Source organism: Castor canadensis, chromosome 5, assembly GCF_047511655.1.
Source record: "Castor canadensis chromosome 5, mCasCan1.hap1v2, whole genome shotgun sequence".
Taxonomy (NCBI): Eukaryota; Metazoa; Chordata; class Mammalia; order Rodentia; family Castoridae; genus Castor; species Castor canadensis.
This window is the reverse complement of record NC_133390.1, coordinates 141,325,960-141,351,131: the sequence shown is the minus strand read 5'-3', so window position 1 is coordinate 141,351,131 and position 25,172 is coordinate 141,325,960. Positions and strand designations below refer to the sequence as shown.

General features: G+C 35.4%; 1 protein-coding gene and 1 long non-coding RNA gene across 10 annotated transcripts in view; one reads left to right on the top strand and one right to left on the bottom strand.

Annotated features, from left to right (window-relative positions):
* The window catches only part of Macrod2 (mono-ADP ribosylhydrolase 2), a 2,131,419-nt gene that overhangs the window by 1,774,535 nt on the left and 331,712 nt on the right, over positions 1-25,172 (top strand). The window lies entirely within an intron of this gene.
* The window catches only part of LOC141423356 (uncharacterized), an 87,915-nt gene continuing 83,768 nt past the window's right edge, over positions 21,026-25,172 (bottom strand). The window contains exon 4 of the long non-coding RNA XR_012448163.1: positions 21,026-21,133. This is a non-coding gene — a long non-coding RNA (uncharacterized lncRNA). The remainder of the gene's footprint in view (positions 21,134-25,172) is intronic.

Here is a 25,172-nt window from a genome sequence, read left to right as displayed (position 1 = left end):
AATAAAGCTGCTATAAACACCTATGTACAGTTTTTTTGTGTATGTGTGTATGTATGTATGTGTATGGACATGTTTTCAGGTCTTTTTAGAAAATCCCAAGAAGCATGATTACTGGATTGGATGGTAAGAGAATTGTAGTAAAAAATTGTCAAACTGTCTTTCAAAGTGCTTTTTTTTGCATTCCCACTGGCAATGAATGAGAATTGGAGTTGTTCCAGATCTTTATTGGTTTTGATGGTGTTCTAGATTTTTGCCATTCTACTGTATAAAGATATCACATTGTTTGAATTTGCATATTCTTGATGATTTATTATGTACTGTACTTTTCTGTATACTTACTTAATGTTTTCATATCATCTTTGGTAAGGTGTCTGCTAAGATTTTTGTCCATTTTCTCATCAAGTTTGTTGTCTTATTAAGTTTTAAGAGGTCTTTGTGTATGTTGAATAATAATTCTTTATCCCATATGTCTTCTGAAAATATATTCTTCCAGTCTGTGGCTTGACTTGTTATTCTCTTCACATTCTCTTTTAAAGTAGAGGTGATTAATTTTTAATTTTAATTGTGAAGTCTCACAGTTATTTCTTTCATAGAGCATGCCTTTGGTATATATTAAAAAATCAATGCCATGCCCAAAGTTTTCTATATTTTCTCCTCTATTATCTTCTAGAAGTTTTATAGTTTTACATTTTATATTTATGACTGTGATCCATTTTGAACTAAATTTTGTGTAGGTCATAAGGTATGTATTCAGTAGTTGGGGGTTTTTATTTGGCTGTTTTGGGTTTTGTACCAGCACCATCTGTTGAACAGGCTGTGTTTCCCCATTGCTCCCTTTTGCTCCTCTTACAAAGATCAGTTGACAGTATTTACGAGAATCTATTTTAGCCATCTCTTCTGTGTTATTGACCTATTTATCTGTTCTTTCACCAATACCACACTGCCTTGCTTCCTATTAGTTTTTAACAAGTCTTTAAAAAGTCAGAAAAATGTCAGTCCTCCAACTTTGTTCTTCATCTTTAATATTTTGTTGGCTACTATGGATCTTTTGATTCTCCATATAAGTTTTAGAATTAGCTGATAACTAAACAGTAACTAGTTAGAATTTTAATTGGGATTGCATTGAGTTTATAGATCAACTTAGGAAGAATTAACATCTCAATAGTACTGAGTCTTCCTGTTCAGAAGCATTGGATAGCTCTCCATTTATTTGGTTCATTGATTTCTTTCATCATAGTTTTGTCTTATTCTCTTTCTGTAAATTGTATTCATATTTTATTACATTTATACCTAAGTATTTCATTTTAGGGGTGTTAATGTAAATTACATTGTGGGATTGTTTTTAATGTCAAATTCTATTTGTTCATTGCTAGTATACAGGAAACCAATTGGCTTTTGAATATTAACCTTACATCCTGAAAATCTGCTAAAAGAACATATTAGTTCCTGGGAAAATTTTGTCAATTTTTTGTGGTTTTCTACAAACATGATCATATAATCTAAGAAAGTCTTATTTCTTCCTTCCCAATCTGCATACATTTTATTTATTTTTCTTATTTTATTGCATTAGGTAGGACTTCCAGTATTATGTTGGAAGGAGTGGTGAGATGAATATCCATCCTTGCCTTGCTTTTTTATCTTAGTGGGAAATCTAATTTCTTAAGATGTTAGAGGAAAGATTTTTGTAGATGTTCTTCATTGTAGTGTGAACTTCCCCTCTATTCTTAGTTACTGAATATTTTCACTTTAATAGATTTGGGGGTTTGTTAAATGCTTTTTTTCTACATCTATAAATATAGTTGTGTGATTTTTCTTTTAAGTGCTTTTGATGTGATAAAATACATTAGTATTTTTAAATGTTGAACAATTCTTACCTATCTGGAATAAGTTCCACTAAATTACAGTGTGTAATTCTTTTGATTTATTATTTGAGTCAATTTTTTAATCATTAGCTAAGAAGTTTTACTTTCATGAGAAATATTAATCTGTACTTTTATTTTCTTGTAATGTCATTATCTGGTTTTGGTATTAAGGTAATGGTTATCTTATAGAATGAGTTAGAAAATATTCCTTCTGATTCCATCTTCTGAAAAAAAGATTTTAGCTAGTTGGAACAATTTCTTTCTTTAAGGTGAACTTCTCCCAGTGAATTTCTCTGAGCCTGGTGCTTTCTGTTTGGAAACGCTGCTAATTATCATTCAATTTACTTAATAGAGATAGGCCTATTCAGATTATTTATTTCTTCTTGTATTAGTTTTGGCAGATGTATCCTTTAAGAACTGAGGTTATTAAATTTGTAGGCATAAAGTTGTTCATAGTATTCTTTCATTATCCTTTTAATGTCCATGGAATCTGTAGTGGTTTTCCTTTTTCTTTTCTGATTATAGCAATGTGTGCCCTCTCCTTTTTCTTTTTGTTTAGAGGCTTATTACTTTTTTTTTAAATCTTTCCAGAGAATCAGCCTTTTCTTTCATCAGTTTTTTTTTTCTGCAGATTTCCTATTTTTAATTTCTCTCATTTTGGATCTAATTTTTAGTATTTTTTTCCTGCCTATTTTGGATTCCATTTTTTTCTCTTTTTCTAGTTTCCCAAGGTGGAAATTAGAGGATTGATTTTATATCTTTTTTCTTTTCCTGTATTAGATGCTATAAATTTCCTATAAACTTTTCTCAGAAATTTTGAAAATTTATATTCTCATTTTCATTTAGTTCAAAATAATCTTTAATTTCTCTTGGGATTTCTTCTGTGACTGATTTGTTATTTGAAATGTGCTATTTAATCTGTGTGTGTTTTGAAATCTTCTAGTTATCTTCCTATTATTTGTTTCTAGTTTAATGCCATTGTAGACTGAGAATAGACATTTAAAGATTTCTATTCTTTTAAAATTTATTAAGGAATGCATTATAGCCCAGAATGATATATATCTTGGTACATTTTCCATGTGAGCTTAAGAAGAATATGTATTCTGCTGTTATTTCACTGCTTTATTTTGGAGAATTTTTATCCTATGTTTGCTTTAGACTCTGACCTGCCCTTGACAGTAAGACAATTGGGGCAAATTATACTAAAGTTAGTTGACTACACATGTCTAAAAGCTTCTGGGACAGCAATAGAGATACTGCCAAAATGAATACATCAATAAATCCTATTTAACAATGATAACAAATCTAATGATAATAACAATAGCTGCTCCCGCTTCTATAGTGTCCACTTTTATCACCATGTTTTTAAACTCTTTTTGTGAAACTTCTCTTGTGATTCTCACAATAATCCTATGGAGTTGGAATTTTTATTCTTTCCATTTTACAGATGAGAAGGTAGTAGCAAGAAGAGATTGAGTGACTTGTCCAGGTCACTCAGATAGTAAGAACAACATAGAGTTAATACCAAGACAGGCTGGTGCTATTGTCTGTGTCCTCAACTTATTCTACGGTGTATTTAGGCAAATGAAGGGTAGTCCACCCTTAACCCTATCAATTCCACATGAGCACAACAGTTATGAGAATTAGGTACTGAATTAGGAAGACATGTGCATTTCATTTTCATTATCTGGATGTTTATCTTAGTTAAGCCCTTGAATCCAAGTTTTATCACCTTGAGACATTGGAAGCAGCTATTGAGGTCATCAGGATGATTGATGGAACATAGCTTTCAAGGAGTGAATGCTATATGATCAGAAAGAAAGGAAGAGATGCAAGAACTAAGAATTTTGTACTAGAACATTTGTGTTAAAGTAAAGATTTTAAAGAGCATGGAGAAAGAGTACTTAATTCTGATATGGGTTGAGGAGAGAGGACCAGGAATATCAGGCAGTTTTTCAAACAGTATTTTAAAGAATGAATAGAAGTTGGGCATGTGAGAAAGTAGGACATGCAGTATTAATGCTGTATGGAAAAGTACCAAAATCTGGGAGAGGTTTGCATGATGGCTCATTTGAAGGTGCATTTGAAGGATGATGCAAGAGAAAAGAGAAGGGTAGATGGTCCAGTATCTGTGTAGAACCTGGAATTAGGTGTTCTACAGCTTGAAGTCATAATCCAAAAGTCAGACAATCCTCTCTTATCCAAAGGAGCCACCACAACTAAGAAAAGTTGTCAAGGCAAGTGACAGAGAGGTACTCAGAAGAATTTCAAAAACAAGATATTGATATGGCGCATCTGGTATCCAGTCTCAATTCACCTGTATTCTTCCATTGCCCTGGAAATAGTGAAGCCAAGTCACTTTCACATGGATTCCATGTGATAAAAATAAATTTTCAGGGAAATGGCTGAGACACTGGGGAAAAATACCCTCTGTGTGATGTATCTTATTGCCTTGTAGTGAATAAATAGGATACTTGTAGAAGAAAGCAATTATCTTTATCAAGATGTCTCATTCTCATTTCTTATTCCTTTTCTATAATTCCTAATATATTTCTATATGCAAATTTTTCCTTTAAGTAACTAATTTTACAGACATACTTGCAAGTGTTCTTTTATATAAACCTACCCTTTTCTGTGATTCAAATAAACAGATTTCATTCTACTAATTTCTTGTAATGCTTTCAATTATGATACCAAAATAACTGAGTTTTGGGAAAATACACAAATAATTGTGTGGACTTGTAGAAACAATAAAAATGAGAGAGTTTTAACTGAGCAATTTGAGTTTTTTAATTGAAACATTTATGCACAAAAGCCCATGATGTCACCACTAATGGTTAATTTATTTGTTTGTCTGACTTGTAATGAGAAGGAAAATAGTTTCAATAAAGATGAATTGATTTTAATAAGGACCAACATCCTTTTAATTTAGTTTAACAGGAGCCTTTGTACTTGCAGATTTTTTTCTGGAATAAATACAAGAGTTGGTTCTTTCAGGAGTTCCATGCCAAATTTCAACACTTTCATGAGAAATCAGAAGGCCATTTTTAACATGTTCTATTTCACTTGGAAAATTTTTGACATTTGTTAGTCAACTCAATAAGTGGAACTGACTGCTCTTAACAATGACATACTACACCAGGTATGCCACTGGCTAAGTTTTACTTTTTCTTCTCATATTGGCAGGAGTTGATAAAGAATTTCAGCATCAGTTTCTACTTTCTATTTTTGACTGTATTTCTTTTATCACCTGACAGAGTTATAGAATTTAAAGAATGAAATGACTACTCAGATCCATTTTCTGCTATTTTTCCATGAAAAGAGGAAGTTATTTTCTCCTTCAATGTCACAGTTGGAGGATAAACTGGTGTAGAATATATATCTTCCTACACTCTCCAATGAATTGTCCTAAAATACAATGTATTGGTCATCTTTCTGTTACTATGACAAATATCTGAGATAAATCTAATAGAAAGAAAGAGCTCATTTGGGCTCAAAGTTTTGAAAGTTTCAGTTCATAACCAATTGCTCTTTTGCTTTGTGCCTGTAGCAAGACATCATGGTGGAGTGTGTGGTCCAGCAAAGCTATTTACGTTATGATAGAGAAATAAAAGAAGCAAAAAGAGAAACTGAGGATCCACGATCTCTCTATGGGCACGTTCCAATGGCCTAAATCCTTCCACTAGGCCCCACATTTGAACATTCCCAGAACCTTCCAATAATGCCAGAGGCTAGGGATCATGCCTTTAAAACATGGGCCTTTGAGAGACAATCCAGATCCAAACTATCCCACTGTATCTTTGTTGAATACTTACTCTGTATGTGTGTGTGTGTGTGTGTAAACTATAGCAAACTCTATGTATAAAAGTTATGATACAGAAAAAGAGACCCAGGGTCTAAAAGATCTATCTTTAATAACCAGTTAGTAGCTGGAACATGAGTTTATAGTCACATTGAAATGATATACATCAATGCCAAGATAAGAATTCAAAGGACTCTAAAGGAAGTGCCACATGCATAGTGTGACTAACTGTGGGAGGTATTGGGAATGGAAAGTTTGTGTATCATCAGTATGAAAACAGTTGCTGTTTGTTGGAGTTGAGTAAAGATTTATAAAGTTGGCAAAACTTGAGTTGGGATTTAGGGGCTTCTAGATTCCAAATATGTACAGAGGTAAGAATAGAAAAGTCCTAGTTGGGTAAAGAGTGTGAAAGCCATCTTGGATTTGGATGACACCCATCACTTTATAAGAATAAATTTTTAGCTTGCAGAAGTTAAAAATGCATTATTTAGTAAGAATAGTCACAAAAGGTCATTGTGTTTAGACTAGTGTTTTTAAGAATTCTAGTCCAGCTACAAAATGCAGGATACATTTTTAAAAATGTGTGACCAGAGTTTCAATAAACCAATGAATTAGGTTGGAGACAAGTGCAATAAGAAGAGGCTTAGGACTTCCATGAAGGAAGAAATGATTGACTTATGTTTCTGAATGTATGTGCAAGTAACAAAAGAAGAAGAAACTAAAATAAACCCAAATATTTGAGACTTGTTAATTGGGAAAATGAGAGAAGATTAAAATAATTTTCAAAGATAATGTGTTTGCTTTTAGATATGTTCAATTTAAAGTGATTGCAGGGAATTTCAGTAGAAATCTCTACTCAATAGTTGGCATGTGGGGAGAGAAATTGAAGAAAATGTTAGGAAATCAAGATATGAGTCATACATCCTCATGGAGTTATTAAACATCTAAAAACAGATGAGTTTTCTAAGGCAGTGTTTCTCAGTTATATCTTCTGTTGTTAAACACAACTCATTCAGATAAATTCTTATTGACATACTGATGCATGTGCTACATGCAGAGTACCCTGTCATGGTGCTTGATATACATGATGATATTCAGTTCCATTTGCTTGCTATAACACCCTGTCTTTCAAGAAAACCTTTTTTCATGGAAGCAAAGAGTAGTGCCACCAATATTAAAATAATTCAAAGCCTAGGAAAAAATCATTCATACACATTGATAATTTATTCTAAATAATTTACTTGTGACAACCATTGTACTTCAGCACCTTGGATGAGAAATTTTGCTTGAAAAGAAGGAAAAAGCCAGGCATGGTGGCATATACCAGTGATCCCAGAACTCTGGAGGCTGAAGCAGGAGGAATCTGAGTTCAATGCCAGCCTGAGATACTTAACAAGACCCTGTCAGAAGAAGGAGGAATGGAAAAAGGAAGGAAGAAAAAAGATGAAAGAAGAAGGAAGAAAAAGAAGAAGAAGAAGAAGAAGAAGAAGAAGAAGAAGAAGAAGAAGAAGAAGAAGAAGAAGAAGACTAAGAAGAAGAAGGAGACTAAGAAGAGGTACACAGAGATGACAAAAAAAGTGAACCACAAAAAGTAGCAGTTTCACAAAGCCAGAAAACAGGCAGTTTCAGCAAAAGTCCCAGAAATAACTGAGTTGGAACCACAAATTATCCATTGAAGTTAATATTAATATAGACGTTTTTCAGTGCAATAGTGAGAATGAAAGCTATTATACAAAGAGATGAAGAGTAAGTGAGAGCAAACATTTAAAATGTGACCATAGTATATGATCCAGCAATTCCACTCCTAAGGATATACCCACAAGGAATGTAAGTCAGGTTACAATAAAGGCACCTGCACACCCATGTTTATTGCAGCATTATTCATGATAGCTAAGCTATGGAAACAGCCAAGATTCCCCAGTACTGATGAATGGATTAAGAAAATGTGGTATTTGTATACATTGGAATTTTATTCATCCACAAAGAAGAATGAAATTTTGGCATTTGTAGGAAAATGGATGGAACTGAAGAACATCATCTTAAGTGAAGTTAGTCAGGTTCATAAGGCCAAAATTCACGTTTTCTCTCATTTGTGGACTATAGACTGATACAAATACAGCAATATTATGAAAAACAGGTCACACTAAGCAGAGGTCACATATGAGATGGTGAGGGTAAAAGAAGGAAGTTATGAAGATAAAAATGGTTGATGTACTCTATACAAAGGATGAATATAGAACTGTCAAACTTGTTGAAATCACCATAAGAAAAGGACTAAGGTAGAAAGAAGAAAAATAGAGGTGATGAACCAATTCAGGCTATAATACGTGTGTACATGGAAATGTCACAAGGAAACTCTCTGTACAGCTATTTTAAGCAAACAAAAATGTCTTTTTTTTTCTTTTACAAAATGGGAGAATAAGAGGGTGGAACAGGTTCTATGGGGGTGGAGAGTTGTTACCAGTGGGAGAGGGGAGGAGGTAGGGAAAGGGTGGATATAGTATAAATACTGTGTATACATGTATGTAAGCAGAAAAAAGATACCTATTGAAACTACTTCAGGAATGGGGAGAAGAGGGATAAAGGAGAATGGTGAAGGGGGTGAATTCAAGTATGATATGTTTGACATATTGTAAGAACTTTTGTAAATGCCACAATGTACCTCCACCCAGCACAACAATAAGAAAAGAAAAAACAAAACAAAATAAAATGTAAGCATAGGGCTGGCAATATTGCTTACTGGTTGGAGAGCTTGTCAGCATAGACTCTTTTATAAACAACAATAATAAACAAACAAATAAATGGCCAGGAGTCTGCTTAGCAACAAATATGGAATGGAAAGCAAGATAAAAGAAATAACATGATACAGATGATAAAATAGTAGAGAATGGCATAAAGGAAAAGCAAGAACTGTTTGGAATAAAGTGAATATAGGCTTGAAAATAGCAAATTATTTTCTATTTTATCATCTACCTGCTGTCTTTAAAAATTAATGTTAAGTTAGCATAATAAGGACATAGTATTTCAAGAGCTCAGACTACTGTCTAACACGTAGTAAATAATACAATGTTTTCCTTCTTCAAGATATGCAAACCATTGTAAGCACCTTCATAATTTTAGCATTTTATCATAACAAGTTTATTTCCCCTTGAAGTCAAAATCAAATTGCAGATTGGCATAGGAGTTTGGTTCCATGCAGTCCTGTAGCATCTCAAGCTCTTTACAGCTAATGTTGTGCCATCCCCAGGGTCTTTGAATATTATTCAGACTAATGGATATTCTCTGATGAGGTGTAAGACAAGGAAAAAAAGAGAGTGTAGAAGAACATTTGGGACAGTTATTTTATGTTATGGAAACATTGGGTTTTTTTCCTGTGCTTCATTGGCCAGAAGACAGTCACATGATTCTTCCTTACCATCAGGGGAAACTGAGAAATGCAACCTAATTGTGAGCCCTGAGGAGAATTTTTTTTAAATAAAAAACAATAGCATGGGATCCAAGATGGTGGCTAGGGTAGGGAATCAGAAATCCTAAGCTCCATAACACCAGAAACCTTCTTGAGACATCAGAACTACATTTGGCAGAAGATAGAGCATCAATCAGAATCAAACTCTACAACATCCTGGACCCATAGACTGTGGAAAGCCTCCTTACACTCACTGCACTGAAAAAAGTGACACCATTTCTCCCCACCAGCCAGCTCCAAAGCTGCTTGCATGAAATTGCAGAACAAACAGGTGAGTATCATGCAGCATGTGCAATTCTCTTACCCACCTCATGGGAAAATAATCCAGTGCAGCCCTTAGGCAGATTGAACCTCTCCCCCAGCAAAACTAAAAAACATAAACAGCAAACTATAATCTAACACTGACACTGGAGGTGGTGGTGGAACACTGAACCTGCCCTGGAGAACAGGGGTAGGGCAAGGAGCTGAAATCTCAGTGAATGAATGCAGGTAAAATAACAAAGGCTGAGAGTGGGGTGTGGAGCAACAGGCCAAACTCCCAAAGCTGGGCATATGGTGGGTCCCAGAGCTGATCTCTGGGACAGAAGTCAGCATTCAAAACTGAATTGCCCCACCTTGCTGGGGGAGGAGCTGACCAAACAGACCTGCAGCTGCACAGCACATGGTTGCTGCCTAGTGAAAACAATAACTCTGACCACCCTGCATGAGCTGGTAGTCTTTCCTCACATCACAATGCCAACTAACCTTGCAGACAGAAGGACCAAATATTACCTGCAAGCCAGTCACCTGCTGAGAACGCATCAGAGCTTCTGCTTGTTTGCCAATACCAGGATTGGATACCTAAGGAAGAACTCCAGAACTTTTACCAAAGACTAAACTTTTTTGTGGTTCCTGAACCAGATGTTTTTTATTGTGCTTCATCTTTTTTTGTTGTTGTTTTGTGGGGGTTTTTTTTTCCTCCTGTATTGCTAACTTCACTATCACAATTTTCTTATCCCTATTCTTACCCCCTTCGCTTTCCCTCCTTCTCCTGTGCTACAGTCCATTGTTCTCTCTCACAACTACTCTTTCTGCCCCTTCTCATCCACTCTTTTCCCTGTCTGTGCCTCCCCTTCCTATTCTCCCACTATCTGTCACCACACTATCCCTCCCTCCTATACTGGACTGCTGACTAGTCTACTGTACCAACTGTATACAACCCTATCCCCCTGCAATCCTTGACACTAGAACCTACCACTGTAACAATAGAAATACACCCAAACACACAAAAGGGCTACAAACCCAGCACCCCCCATACTACTTCCCCCATGCTCCTATCCCTTTCTCATTTAGTGCCACCTTTACCAATTCCCCAAAATCTATAACTAGCCTAATAACCATAACCCTCCCAACTCCCACTGTTTATAGATAATATCAACAAGGTGTTTTCAATATAATATGTGAATGACTGGTCTGGCATTGAACCTGTAAATTTGTTATTACTAAATTACACCTCCAGCCCAGGGACAGAAAGAACACATCAACCTAGCTAACAACCAAATCAGTCACCACACAAAAATGTGGAAAGAAAATAGGCAATTAAAACTACCAACTAGCCTATCAAGAGCATAGTTGCACAGCACCAAGTGGAGTGATGGGAAGAAGAAGAAGGGATGGAAACCACTCCTCTCAAAAAAAAATTCAATACAGGATTCAGTAGGAAATGAAGAAAATGGATACCTGACCTCAACAAAGCAATGATAAATGCCACTAAGGAGCCCAGAACAACCGCATAAAAACCCTCAAGGAAGAAATCCTGGAGGATATATCACTTTGAAATTCATGGAGAAGATGCTAGACATGGTTAACAAGAATGTACAAGATGCACTCAAGAAATTTCAAGACACCAAAAATGAAGAACATGACAAGACACAGAAACAAATAAATGAACTCAGAGAGGACTTTAATAAATACCAAAGTGAAACAAAGGATACTATAAAAAGAGAGATATATGAATTAAAGATGACAACACAAATTATAAAAGAGGAGTTGAACAAATATATGGAAACTTCAGAAAAAAAAATCAAACCGAAATCTTGGAAATAAAAAGTGCCTTTAGTAAAATAAAAAAAAAAAAACAAAAAAACACAGTGGAAGGCCACTCCAGCAGACTAGAACAAGTGGAAGACAGAATCTCAGAGCTCAAAGATAAAATAAAAATTAAAGAAAAAAACAGGACATTTTAGTCAAACAACTCAAGAGCTGTGAAAGGAATATGCAAGAACTCAGTGAATCCATCAGCAGAGCAAACCTGAGCATCAGAGGCATTGAAGAAGGAGAAGAGTACAAGCCAAAGGGATACATAATATATTCAGTAAAATAATAGCAGAAAATTTCCCAAATCTTAAGAAAATTTTTACCATTCAGGTACAGGAAGCCTCCAGGACACCAAACAGACTTGACCAAAATAGAGCCTCTCCATGGCATATGATCATTAAAACAACAAGCACAGAGAACAGAGAAAGAATATTGGAGGCTGTAAAAGAAAAAAACAAATAATGTATAAAGGTAAATCCATCAAAAAACAGCAGATTTCTCAATGGAAACCTTAAAAGCAAGAAGGGCACTGAATGAAAATAATTTCAGCCCTAGGATACTCTACCCAGCAAAACTATCATTCAAAATTCATGGAGCAATAAAAATATTAGACAATAAACAGAAACTAAAACAATATATGACTACCAATCCACCACTACAGAAGATTCTACAAGGAATTCTGCACACAGAAAGTGAAAGCAAACAAAAACCAGAAAGGGCAGGCAATACCAAACCACAGGAGAAGAAAAGGCAAGAAAGTAGATAGTAACATTGATTCAGCTGCACACAATCAAATCCTTAAACAACAAAAACAACTAAATAGCAGGAATCACCACATACCTATCAATGTTAACACTGAATGTCAACAGACTCAACTCCCCCATCAAAAGACAACATTTGGCAAACTAGATTAAAAAGGCAGATCTCAAAATCTGTTTATAAAAGACCCATCTTATTGACAGAAATAAACACTGGCTTAGGGTGAAAAGCTTGAAGAAGATTTACCAAGCCAATGGTCCCCCCAAAACAGGGAGGAGTAGCTATACTTATATCAGACAAAGTAGACTTCAAACTTACATTGGTAAAATGAGATAAAGAAGGATGCTTCATACTAATAAAAGGTACAATACATCAGAAGGAAATAATTATCAACCTATGTACACCCAATGTCAGTGCACCCAATTTCATCAAACATACACTAAAGGACTTAAAAGCATATACAGATCCCAACACAGTAGTAGTGGGAGACTTTGATACCCCTCTATCACCAATAGATAGGTCATCCAAACAAAAATAAAGAAATCCTAGACCTAAATGACACCATAAAGCAAATGGACCTAACTGATATCTACAGAATGTTTCATCCAACATCTGCACAATATATATTCTTCTTTGGAAAAAGATGCAGCCCATGCATCTTTTTCCAAAATAGATCATATCTTAGGGCACAAAGCAACTCTCAAAAAATAGAAATACCTGCATTCTTCCTGATCGCAATGCATTAAAACTAGAACTCAAAAACAAAACAACAGCAGAAAACACACAAATAGTTGGAGGCTGAATAGCACATTACTTAATGATCAGTGGGTCAAAAAAGAAATAAGAGAGAAAATCAAAAGTTTCTTGAAAGCTATTGATGAAAGCATCATCTACAAGAACCTATGGGACACAGCAAAGGCAGTCCTAAGAGGAAAGTTTATAGCCATAAGAGCATATACTAAAAGGACAGAAAGATATCAAATAAATGACCTAATGCTACATCTAAACTCCTGGAAAAGGAAGAACAAGCATAACCAAAAACATGTAGAAGGAGAGAAATAATAAAAATAATGGCTGAAATTAATGAAATGGGAACAAAAAAAAAACATACAAAGAATCAACAAAATAAAAAGCTGGTTCTTTGAAAAAATAAGTAAGATTGACAAGCCCCTGGGAAATCTGACTAAAATGGGGAGGGAAAAGACCCAAATTAGTAAAATCAGAACCAAAAAGGGGGGGAACAACAAACATAAAGGTAATCCAGAGAATCATCAGAGACTACTTTCAGAAACTATATTCCAATAAATTAGAAAATCTTGAAGAAATGAAGAAATTTCTAGACACTTATGACCATCCAAAACTGAACCAATAGGATATTAACCACCGAAACAGATCTGTAACACATAATGAAATTGAAGCAGCAATAGTCTCCCAAAAAAGGAAAGTCCAGAACCTAAAAGATTCTCAGCTGAATTCTACCAGATGTTCAAAGAAAAACTAATATCAACACTCCTTAAACTGTTCCATAAAATAGAAAGGAAAGGAACACTGCCTAACTCATTCTATGAAGCCAGTATTACACTCATCCAAAACTCAGCAAGGACACATCCAAAAAGGAGAACTACATGCTAATCTCCTTAATTAACATACATGCAAATATCCTTAACAAAAAAATGGAAAACTGAATCCAACAAAATATCAGAAAGATCATTAACCATGACCAAGCTGGTTTCATCCTAGGGATGCAAGGATGGTTCAATATATGCAAATCAATAAATATAATAGAGCACATTAATAGAAGCAAAGACAAAAACCACTTGATCATCTCAATAGATGCAGAGAAATCTTCAATAACATTCAATACCACTTCATGATAAAAGCTCTAAGAAAAATAGGAATAGAAGGAATGTATCTCAAATTTATAAAGGCTATATATGACAAACCTATAGCCAACATCATACTTAATGGGGAAAAACTGAAACCATTTTCCCTGAAGTCAGGAATGAGACAAGGATACCCATTCTCCCCACTCCTATACAACACAGTTCTGGAATTCCTAGCCACAGCAAAAAGGCAAAAAGAAGAAATAAAAGGAATAGAAATAGGTAAAGTAATAGTCAAAGTACTATATTTGCAGATGACATGATCCTGAATCTCAAAAAAAAAAAACCACCCCAAAATTCCTAGACATTATAAACAGCTTCAGCAATGTAGTAGAATACAAAATCAACTTACAAAAATCAGTAGCCTTTCTATACAACAACAAATTGAGAACAAATTGAGAAAGAATATAGGAAAACAATTCCATTTATAAATGGTATTAAATACCTAGGAAGAAATTTAACAAAGCATGTGTAAGGACAACTGTAAACCACTGAAGAAAGAGATCAAAGAAGACTACAGAAGGTGGAAAGATCTCCTATGCTCATGGATTGGTAGAATCAACAGTGTAGAAATGGCTATACTACCAAAAGTAATCTACACATTCAATGCGATTATCATCAAAATCCCAAGGACATTCATCACACAGATTGAAAAATCTACCCTAAAGTTCATTTGGAAACACAAAAGACTGTGAATAGCCAAGGCAATACTGAATAAAAAAAGCAATGCTGGAGGTATCACAATACCCAACTTCAAACTATACTACAGAGCCATAACAATAAAAACAGCATGGTACTGGCACAAAAACATATATGAAGACCAGTGGAACAGAATAGACAACCTGGATATGAATCCACACAGCTCCGCCCACCTTATTTTTGACAAAGATGCCAAAAACATGCAATGAAGAAAAGACAGCCTCTTCAACAAATGTTGCTGGGAAAAGTGGTTATCTGCCTGCAGAAAACTAAAATTAGTACTAGTATGGTCACCCTGTACTAGTATCAACTGAAAGTGAATTAAGGACCTTAATATCAAATCAGAAACCTTGTAGTTAGTACACAAAGAGCAGGGAATATCCAGGAAGCAACATGCATAGGCAAGGACTTCTTCAGAAGAACTCCAGCAGCCCAGCAACTAAGAGAAAGGATGGACAAATGGGACTACATGAAATTAAAAAGCTTCTATACAACAAAAGAAATGGTCTTTAAATTGAAAGACCACCCACGGAGTGGGAGAAAATATTTGCTAGCTATATATCAGACAAGGGGCTGATAACCAGAATATACAAGGAGCTCAAGAAATTAAATTCCCCAAAAGTTAATGAACCAATAAAGAAGTGGGCAACTGAAATAAACAGAACTTTTTCAAAAGAAGAAGTCCAAATGGCCAAATAATGAAAAAATGCTTACCATCCCTGGCCATAAAGGAAATGCAAATCAAAATCACACTAAGATTCCACCTCATTCCTCTTAGAATAGCTATCATCAAAAACACCACCAACAACAAATTTTGGCAAGGATGCAGGGAAAAAGGAACCCTCATACACTGTTGGTAGGAATGTAAGCTAGTATAACCACTGTGGAAAACAATATGGAGGCTTCTTAAAAATCTAAACATAATCTGCCACATGGTCCAGCAATACCAGTCCTAGGGATATACCCAAAGGAATATGACTCAGATTATTACAAAGGCACCTGCACACCCATGTTTATTGCAGCACTATTCACAATAGCCAAACTATGGAACTAGCCAAAATGCCCCACTACCAACGAGTGGATTAAAAATAAAAAATGTGGTATTTATACACAATGGAATTTTACTCAGCCACAAAGAAGAAATGAAATTTTGTCATTCACAAGTAAATAAATGGAACTGGATAACATTATCTTAAGCAAAGTTAGCCAGGCTCAGAAGGCCAAAAATTCTATGTTCTCCCTCCTATGCATATTATAGACCCAAAACAAATGCAGTAATATTATTGGAAATGGGTTACACACTAAGGGGAGAACACTCCTGGGAGGAATAGGAAAGGGAAGGAAATCTAAAACTTGAATGTGGTGTTGTACTCACTGTAGAGGAGTGAACATAGTGGTCTTAAACTGGCAGAGGCCACTACGGGAAGGGGCTCAGGAAGTAGTGAAGAGGTCTGGGGGAGATGAACCAATGTGGTTGCAATACACAAGTGCATGGAAGAAATCCTAGGAATCTCTCCATATAGCTATTTTTACCTAGCAAACTAGCAAAAACACTGTTTTTCATGTTATCTCTTATGTTTTCTCTTAACAAATTCAGAGAACAAGAGGGCAGAACAGGTTCTGCCCACAAGCAGAAGGAGGGGGGAAGTGACCCAAACAAAATACACACATGTAAATAAATGTAAATACTGTAAAACAAAAGAAAGAAAAAACAATAACAGTCTCTGTAACCGCTATTGAGATTTCTATTACTGCAATCAACAGTAGAGTCTTAGTGAAATTAATTCCTTGAAGAGTGAAGATGAGATAAATAACATGTTTGGTCAGACACTAGGGATAGGAAAGCTAGACCTATGAACCCACCAAACGGAAAGCAGATGGAAGCTGAGGACAAAGCAGTGCTATCCTGAGAAGAAACTTCATAAGGATTAGGAAAAGATGGCAGAACATTAAAATGCTAAACATATTTCTTCTACAGTCAGCTGCTTCTTTGAAATTTCCCTTTTAGTGTACATTTATGTCTCAAGCTTAATATACACAAATATGAACTAATCTCATGGACCCCACCAAAGTCTCCTCTACCAGGAGCCTTTATTAAATTCCAATGTATGGCAGCTCTAGGTGCTTCAATCATAAGTCATGGAGTCATGCCTGATGCCTTTTTTTCTCCATCTAACCAGCAACCAATCTGGAAATTCTGTTGGCTACACTTTCAAGCTACATTCATAATCCTGCATTCTGTCCATCCTGCTCACCCTCCCATCACCTCTCACCTTTGTTGTATCTCATTCCCCACAGTCTTTTCTACACAGTAGCCAGAGTTCTTTTAAAACCCAACTGAAATCATGCCATGACTCTGCTACATAAATCTGTTCTCATGTCCTACTACCTCTGATTGACATTGTGTTTCACACTCTGACTTCCTTGCCACCCCTTACACATATCCAATATATTATACATACCTGTTTTGTGTTCTCTGTGTTAGGTATTTTCTAAAACAAATCTTTCTGGCTCTAGATAGCCAGGTGGCTGTCACCTCCATCATATCTTTTTTCAGATGTCATATTTTAAACAGAATTCTCCCTGAACACGTATTTAACAAAGAAATATTACCCTCTCCAATGGCTTCCTAATCCTGTTAGCCTGCTCTGCAGCTTCATTTCCCAAAGCACTTTTACTCTCACACACATAGTGTATGACTTATCTATTTATTGTTTCTTCTGTTTAATCTGCCTCCTCCTTCCTCACTAGAGGAAGAACTACATAAGGTCAGGAGTTTTTGCATCTGACATATAGTAAAGGCTTAACAAATGCTGGTTAAATGAATGAATGAATGAATAAATAAATTTGCCTTTTGCCTTCATACTTTCCACATTGCCCAACAAGCAACAATTTTCTTCTACACTTTGCAAATGATTCTGATAATATACAATATACACAATACAGATAGCAACTGAACTTTAACTTGACACTTTGGTAAGGGAGAAGTTACTTTTTTCATGAATTACTGATTCATACTCTTTACCTTGTCAGTATAAATATCCTCTCTGTTTCGAACTGTGTCTGAAACTTTACAGGCCAGCAAATGGTTGGGAGTGAGGCATATGCCTCACTTGTAGCAACAGTGATTTTCTCTCTCTGACTCATCTGAAAAAGCCTTAATTGAGTATTTATTCTTATTCTATAAGATCCAAAAAACTTAACTGCCATTAAGCTGTCTACAGGAGCAAAACGAAATGGAGAATCAAGGCAATTATCAGGATGATATGAACCATAGAAAACATGTTTGCCTCAATCTGCATGTTTCTGGAGAACTTATTTTTAACCTAAATTATCTGAGTAATCCCCTCTTCAATTTCCATCTCATTTTGCAAAGATAGAGAGTAATTTAACACAGAGAGAGGACAGCCCATAACATAGGGAATCAGCATGAGAAGAAACTTACCATCCAGGGTGTGTATAACCATGTCTTCTGTTTTACCAAACTTTGTTGCCAGAGGAGATAGAGGAAAAAAAACTAAAGACTTTCTAAGGAAAACTTGAAAATTAACAACCAATTTACTGAAGATGTGCTTTGACACCTGCCTGCCTTTTGATCTTAACTAAAATAACTCTTCAGTTTAAATTTCTTTTAGCTCGTGTTTGGGCTGCAACTTTAGATCCATCCTTCAAATCCAGTGAGTAAATAAAACAGGATATTAATCATCACACATTTATTCCAATGTGAATGAATGTAGATACAGTTGACAGAAGTGTGGGCTATTTCTGGTTTACATGAAAGCCAGCTCCCTAGGTTATGTCAAGTATAAGTGTGATAATTAGGAATTTTCAGGTGGGCCTACTTCTCTTCTGTGACTTATTAAATGGCTTGTCAGGTCAATGATTTTTGTCTGATATCTTCATTCTTTTTCCCCAAAGATATTTCCCAGTAAGATTATTCATTAACTTCAGAATTTGGTATTCCAAGTCATTCCAACTTCAATCACAGACTAAATGATAAGCAAAGAAGGACACAGGCAGGGATGGGCTTCTGGGTAACTGAGCCTTCTGTGGCTAACCTGACTTTAGCCTTCTTCATATAAGAGGATGCAGCTTCTGTGAAATATCTCCTTGGGGCAAATGACAGAATCCCCACAAAGGTCTTAGCTGACATAAGCTTTACCAATATGCGTGTACCTCTTTTATTCATTTATTTCAAATGCCATCCTTTGTCTGTTATTTGGCTGTAGTTTCATTGATGAAGGTAAAATTAAGCAGAAATATTTTAACACTTCCAGGAAGTGATATAAATAAATATAGAAGTTGCATCTGTTTTGATGTAGCCTACCATAAAAAGTCACTAAAATGCAAAAATACCCTCTATGTCTACATTTCTAGAAGTTAAGACCTCAACTTTTTATTTTGGCTTGATTTCATCCTATCCCAACTTCCAGTGTTTCTCTCCCCTTTCTCCATTATAAGATTTCTGTCCAAATCAACTAACCTAATTTCTGACATCTGAAAAATCTTTGAGCTTTCCTACATCTAAGCCCCTGATATATTCTTTCCATTTTATCAAGTGCCCCTGCCTGCATTTCTGTTTAAGCATATCTAACTCACACTTGACCATCTAGCTCAGAACCCTTCTCAACAAAGTTCTCCCGTCTGGAACATAGTAATTAGTTCCATCTCTGAATTTATATAGTATAGCTCCTTTCTCCCTTCTTTCTTTCCTTCTTTCACTCTCATTTTTCTATATTTTTACTTCTTTTAATTACTAAATTTCAACTCATATAGAAAAATGGCATAAGCTGACATTTATAGTTTGGTAAGTACTTCTAAAATGAACTTCTGCATAACCACCCCTGGAGAAGCTCTAGAAAATTGCCAGCATCCCATTAATAACCCCCTTCCTCTCCACCAGTGCTAACCCTTCTCTTCATAGTTTTTTATGTGTATGAATACCCCCAAATATGCTAATTTATTATGTATTTCCAGTCTTTTTCACCTCAATTTTCAGTGGTATTTGCAGTCCATTTGTTTTTTTAATTGCTGTATAATTTTCTATTGTATAGATTGTTAAAATGTATTTATCCCCTGTATTGTTGTTAGATATTTAGCTTGCTTTAATTTTGAGCAAATATAAATACTCCTGCTGTGAACAATCTTTGGCAGACATTCTTTTGCACAAAATCACTCATTTATGCAAAAATACAGAAGCAGGATTATTGGGTCATAAGGTAAATACACCTGGTTTTATCAGACATCCACATTCTTGCAACCTGATAGTCATGTCTCATTGCATTTCTATAATTACTCTTAAGCCAAACATCTTTCTCTATGATTTTAGGCATTGGATTTCCCCATGAGTGAAATGCCTTTTTCAAACCCTTTGTTCATTTTCTCTTGGGTGGTCAACCATTTTCTTCATTGTTAGGCAAGAATTTTATATGGATTCAATTTTATGTTTTATAAATGTCTACTCTGATTCTATGGTTTATATTTCCAGTTTTTTCTGGATGTTTCTTGAAAAGAAGTTCTTGCTTTTAGTTTTATGAAATTTGCTCATTTTTGTTCTTTATGTTAACACCTAAAAGTCTTTCTCTATCCAATGCCATGAAAATATCCTCTTATATTCCTGTATTCTCTTCTTCTTTTTTTGTGGTACTGATGGTTAAACCCAAGGCATTGTGCATGCTAGCATGCCAGACAAATGGTAACTTGAGCCATGCCCCTAACCCTTTTGTTGTTCTTTTCATATTTTGATTTTGAGACAGTCTCACTACTTTTTAGCTTAGACTGGCCTTGAACTCAAGATCCTCCTGCCTCTGCCTCCAGAGTAGCTGGGATTACAGGTCTACACCACCATGCCCAGCTTCCTATAGTCTCTCTTAAGTGTTATAGGTAGTTTAATCCACTTGGAACCCATACCACTGTATGGTAACATTTTATTTTTTATGTAGCTATCTAGTTTTTATTTCCAGCATGATGTATTGAAAAGATTGTACTTCTCCTCACTGTCTTCTGTTCTCCCTCTGCTGAATGTCAAAGATCTAGTTACGTATTGGCGCCTGTTCACTGGTATGTTTGCTGATATCTGTATCAGGTGTTGATTATTATAGCTTCAGAATGTATCTCAGTATTTAATAGACTCCCCAACTTTTTTCTACTTTTCAAAAGCATGTTGACTGTTCTTGATATATTTTATTGCCAATTAAATTTTAGAATCAGCCTGTCTGCTTCACAAACTAATCCTGCCCTGGTTTGGATTAAGATTGCATGAAATCTGTATATTGACAGGCCAATGACTTCAGGATAGAAGCAACTTCATTACTCTTCTATTCTACTCATGTATCTGACTGCAGACTTCTATTTGAACATAGTGTAACACTGCTCTGATCTTATTGAGAGATTTGATGTGAATAAATTTCCCACCATTACTCAAAATCAGGACCTAGGAGGACTTTTCTATTCTGATGTTTTGGTAAATACCTGTACATCATGTGAGGAAGCAGAAGGCTGTGATGTGAACAGCATGCAGAGTAGTAGCTCGTCTTTGTGTTTTGTGTATATACGAGAGGAGTTTTCCAATTTTGCTTCAAATGTGCTATAAAGAAAAAAATAAAAGGAATACGTCAACCATTTCTATTCATCTCCACTCTGCAGTAGGGAAGCTGAAATCACATCAAGATTTCATGCATCCTCACAATCTTGGGATTTAGGTTATCATCTTTAAGTTGGGATACAATTATTTTTTTCAAGCATTGTCATCTAGTTGATTACAAATATCAACAAATACAGAGCTGTTGCATTTACCATTTGTTCTAGTACTTTGTGGTTTGCAATGATCCTCACAAAATATCTGATATTCAGAGCAGCTCTTCCTTTGTGGATCTCATCTCCAGTGCCCTAAGAGCACTTAGCTCTCTGTCCTGCTTCGTAAGCAGGTATGGAGTACATACTAACACTTCATGAAGTCAAGATTTGTTGCTACTTGTGAAGAGCTTCAGTGTATCTCATCTCTGTTACCAAGTACTTTCTTTCACACAAGACAGCTCTCTGAGGAGTGAATTCAAATCCCTTTAAGTTTAGATATTTTAGTACTTTCAACCCCAAGAAATAGTTACTATTTTCCTTTAAAGAACTCTTTAAATTACCTAACTGCAGTACTTTCAACATTTTTCAGATTTTTGGAAATGATTTAGGAGAAAAGCACATCATATTGTTCCTATAATCAATTGGAAAAAAACAAAAGCTCTACTGCTGTCAAGTCAAATCTGCTTCCCTTTAGCTGTAATTTCTTTTGTGGCAATGGCAGGCAAAGGAACACACATACTACACACACACACACACACACACACACACACACACATACACTCAGAGAGAGAGAGAGAGAGAGAGAGAGAAAGATTTCTATTCCAGTCTAAGCAGCCTAGTTATAGACCCTGCCTAGTCTTATTACCAACTTCTCTATCAAAAACCCTGATTTCAAAGGAAGGTGGATGCACTCCTTTCTTTAAGATGATATTTTTCACTGCACACTTTCTTTTCAATGAAAAGCCTTTGTTTCTGAGCTGTAACAGGTCAAATGTCATTTACTGCATTAAAGTTTGTTAATGCCCCTCCATGGTAGGGTTTTTCCTTTTTGGTGAGCTTTGTATGTATTTATACACATAAATATATATAAATATGTATGTATATATATGTGTGTGTATATGTGTATATATATAGAGAGAGAGATCTTACCTACTACACAATACCTCACAGCTCTGTTTTTTTTCTAATAATTCCCATTTAATTGCAGTATGTGCAGTGTACCTTTGCAATGTGCTAAGCCAACTTCTGAAGTGAATGAGACATGAGAGTAAGACTTGCACGTACAGACAATGATTCTGAATTGGAATTGGAAAGGGATTGTGTGTATACTTTGCATAAGAGAAACAAATGTATTCTTTCATGCAAAGGAAAAATACATACATGTGTGGATCTTGAGGCATATCCTCTGGCTGACCATTTATAAGGAAAATATAATAGGCAAAAACTTGCATGTACATAACAACTTTAACTTAAAATATATAAAGTGTACAAAATTATAATAGGAAGTTGACAAATCTACAATCATCATGGAATTATTTTAGATGTTTAGGTATTTTAGTATGTTTTTCCTTGAGCTTATTGCTCAAACAGACAAAAAAGTATGCAAGAGTAAAGTTAGTTTCTTTTTTTTTAATGTTGCCAAAAATCATGATGATGCAGTAAAATTACTTCATAAGCATTTCATAAAAACTTAACATAATTAATCTGATTTTGTTAGAAAAAGTGTGCTTAATCAGTTTTGGTATTTTTTTTAAAGTATCATTTGAATAGAACCAAACTCAACAAGCATGTTGATGCACTGGGCATTTTGTGCATGTCAAGAGGTAGTTTTCAAATGGCAGCTTGTACTGGAATCTCAGGGAAGACTTCTTCGAATGAGAGTGTCAGTCCCGCTACCAGAGTTTGTGATTCCACAAGTTTGAGATGGGGTTTGTAATTCTATCAAGTTACCAGGGGACAATGATGCTGTTGACTTGAGGACGAGGTTTTTGGGAATGGCTCTAAAGTACATTAACAGATGGCTGCTGACTCATTTGAATTCCCAAGATGCATTTCAGCGGTGGATTGATTAGACAACTATCCTGAGTGTATAGTACAAAGCAATGCTTTAAACTAGACCAACAACCAAATATAAGAGGCAGAAGTATGTAATTTAGCATGGAAAAGAACAATCAGAAGGTGAAACATAGAGAGATGCTTGATAGGTAGGAAGATTTTACACAGATTATGCTAACATTTTTCTGTCATTCAAAGTTTATGTGCCTTAGCCCTAGAATGTGCTCTACCTTCTGATTCCTCTACAAAGTTTCAAAAAACCTCTTAGGCACAGTTATTTACTTTCCCATGTTTGTCTCATTCATGAATAACACAAAACAATATTTGACAGTGACAATTGGCATATCAGTTTTCCTACTAAACTAGAAGATCCTTAGGGGCAGACACACCTTATTTTTTTTATTGATTTATCATGTTCACCAAGTATTCCTGAAAAAAAAAATGCACTTAATATAAGTGCTTGTTAAATGTAAGAACAAGGATCTCACCTTATCCATCAGTCAGCATGTTTTCCCAGCACTAGGCATAGTGCTTCATATTGAGTAAATATTTATGAAACTAAACTGAAAGGGCAGAGCAAGAGACAAACTCTATCATCTCCTAGAATTGGATTGGAGGAAAAAATTAATACCCCCAGATGGGTATCACCTTGTTCCCTGTTGAACCATTTTGTGAACAAGCAGGTGAAACCATGGAACACATGGTAACTGACACTGAAAGGAATTACCCTGGTTGTGCCATCTCTGTCCTCTTGCCACCATCTCAACACACTATCCTTGTCCTTGACCAGTGCATTTATTGGTGTTGTTCCTTGGTAACCTTTGGCACCAGTTCCCACAACCCCAAACTGGTACCTTAGGGTACAAATTGCCAGCCCTGACACAAACCCTATCTATGAGGAGGCACTTGGTTGGCAGAGTAAAAACACAGAGTAACGAGATGCCATCTGCATTTCCTACTACATAGCTCAATTAGTTGATTGATTTGTAACACTTTAAAAAACATTTTCTAGGCAAAGCAAATTAGGAGAGTGTTTTATAATGTATTCAGTTTAATTAAAACTGTACTAAGTGGAGTACTTTGCTTCTTGGTTTCAGAAAAATATCACACAAGGAGGTCACATATCATATTGATTTTTAACCCCCTCAGCAGGAGTAAAATAACTTTGTTAAAGGTTGCATCGTCTAGAGCTACACAAGTGCACCTCTTTAAAAGGTTTGCTGTAATTAGAATGTAGAAGGCAGGGTAGCAAGAGAAGGCATGAGGATGCCGGCATGAAATAGGAGGGGGGCTGGAAGGGAAGCTGGTAATATACTCTAAATTTGAATACCCAACAAACCTGCTTCTTGTTGCACACAAAAATGCTTTTATCATTTGAAAAGGAATAGAAAAATCTGCAACCATTCCAGGTGAATTCTAAGGGTGAAGATAAGTTCAAAAGGTTTTATGTATATCCAGGTTTCTATTATTGAGGTGAATGAATAAATTACCCCCTGGTGCCAGAGTTTTCCAAGTTTAGATAATTTATCTGACTCTTCCCTCTCACATCTTCCATTGTTGGTACCACACTTCTTTCTCCCCATTACTGCTGCCAATCACATTGCCAAGTGCAAGTGGGCTTCCAAATTGTTAGTCATCTGATTAAAGCCTCAAATTATTAAAGATATTTGCATGGGTAATTATGATTTATTTAAAATCACTTTGTTTGCATTGCTCTTGTCTCAGTTTCTTCAAAGCCAATTACTGAGAGATTGGTTGGTTTGATTTTTGAAGTCATTTAGAACTTCAGAACATACCCCCTCACATAATTTTCTAAAGTAAAAACAAATCAAAACAGAATGAAGGGTGCACCCTGTGTAAATCTGTATATTTCATGTCTTTGGAAATTCTGTAGCATGCAATTGTTTAAAATAAGTGCAAAAGTAGTTATCTCTCAGTAGAGGGGGAAATCACAGTAAATCAATTAAATTCACTGTTTGAGCTCCATCTCATGC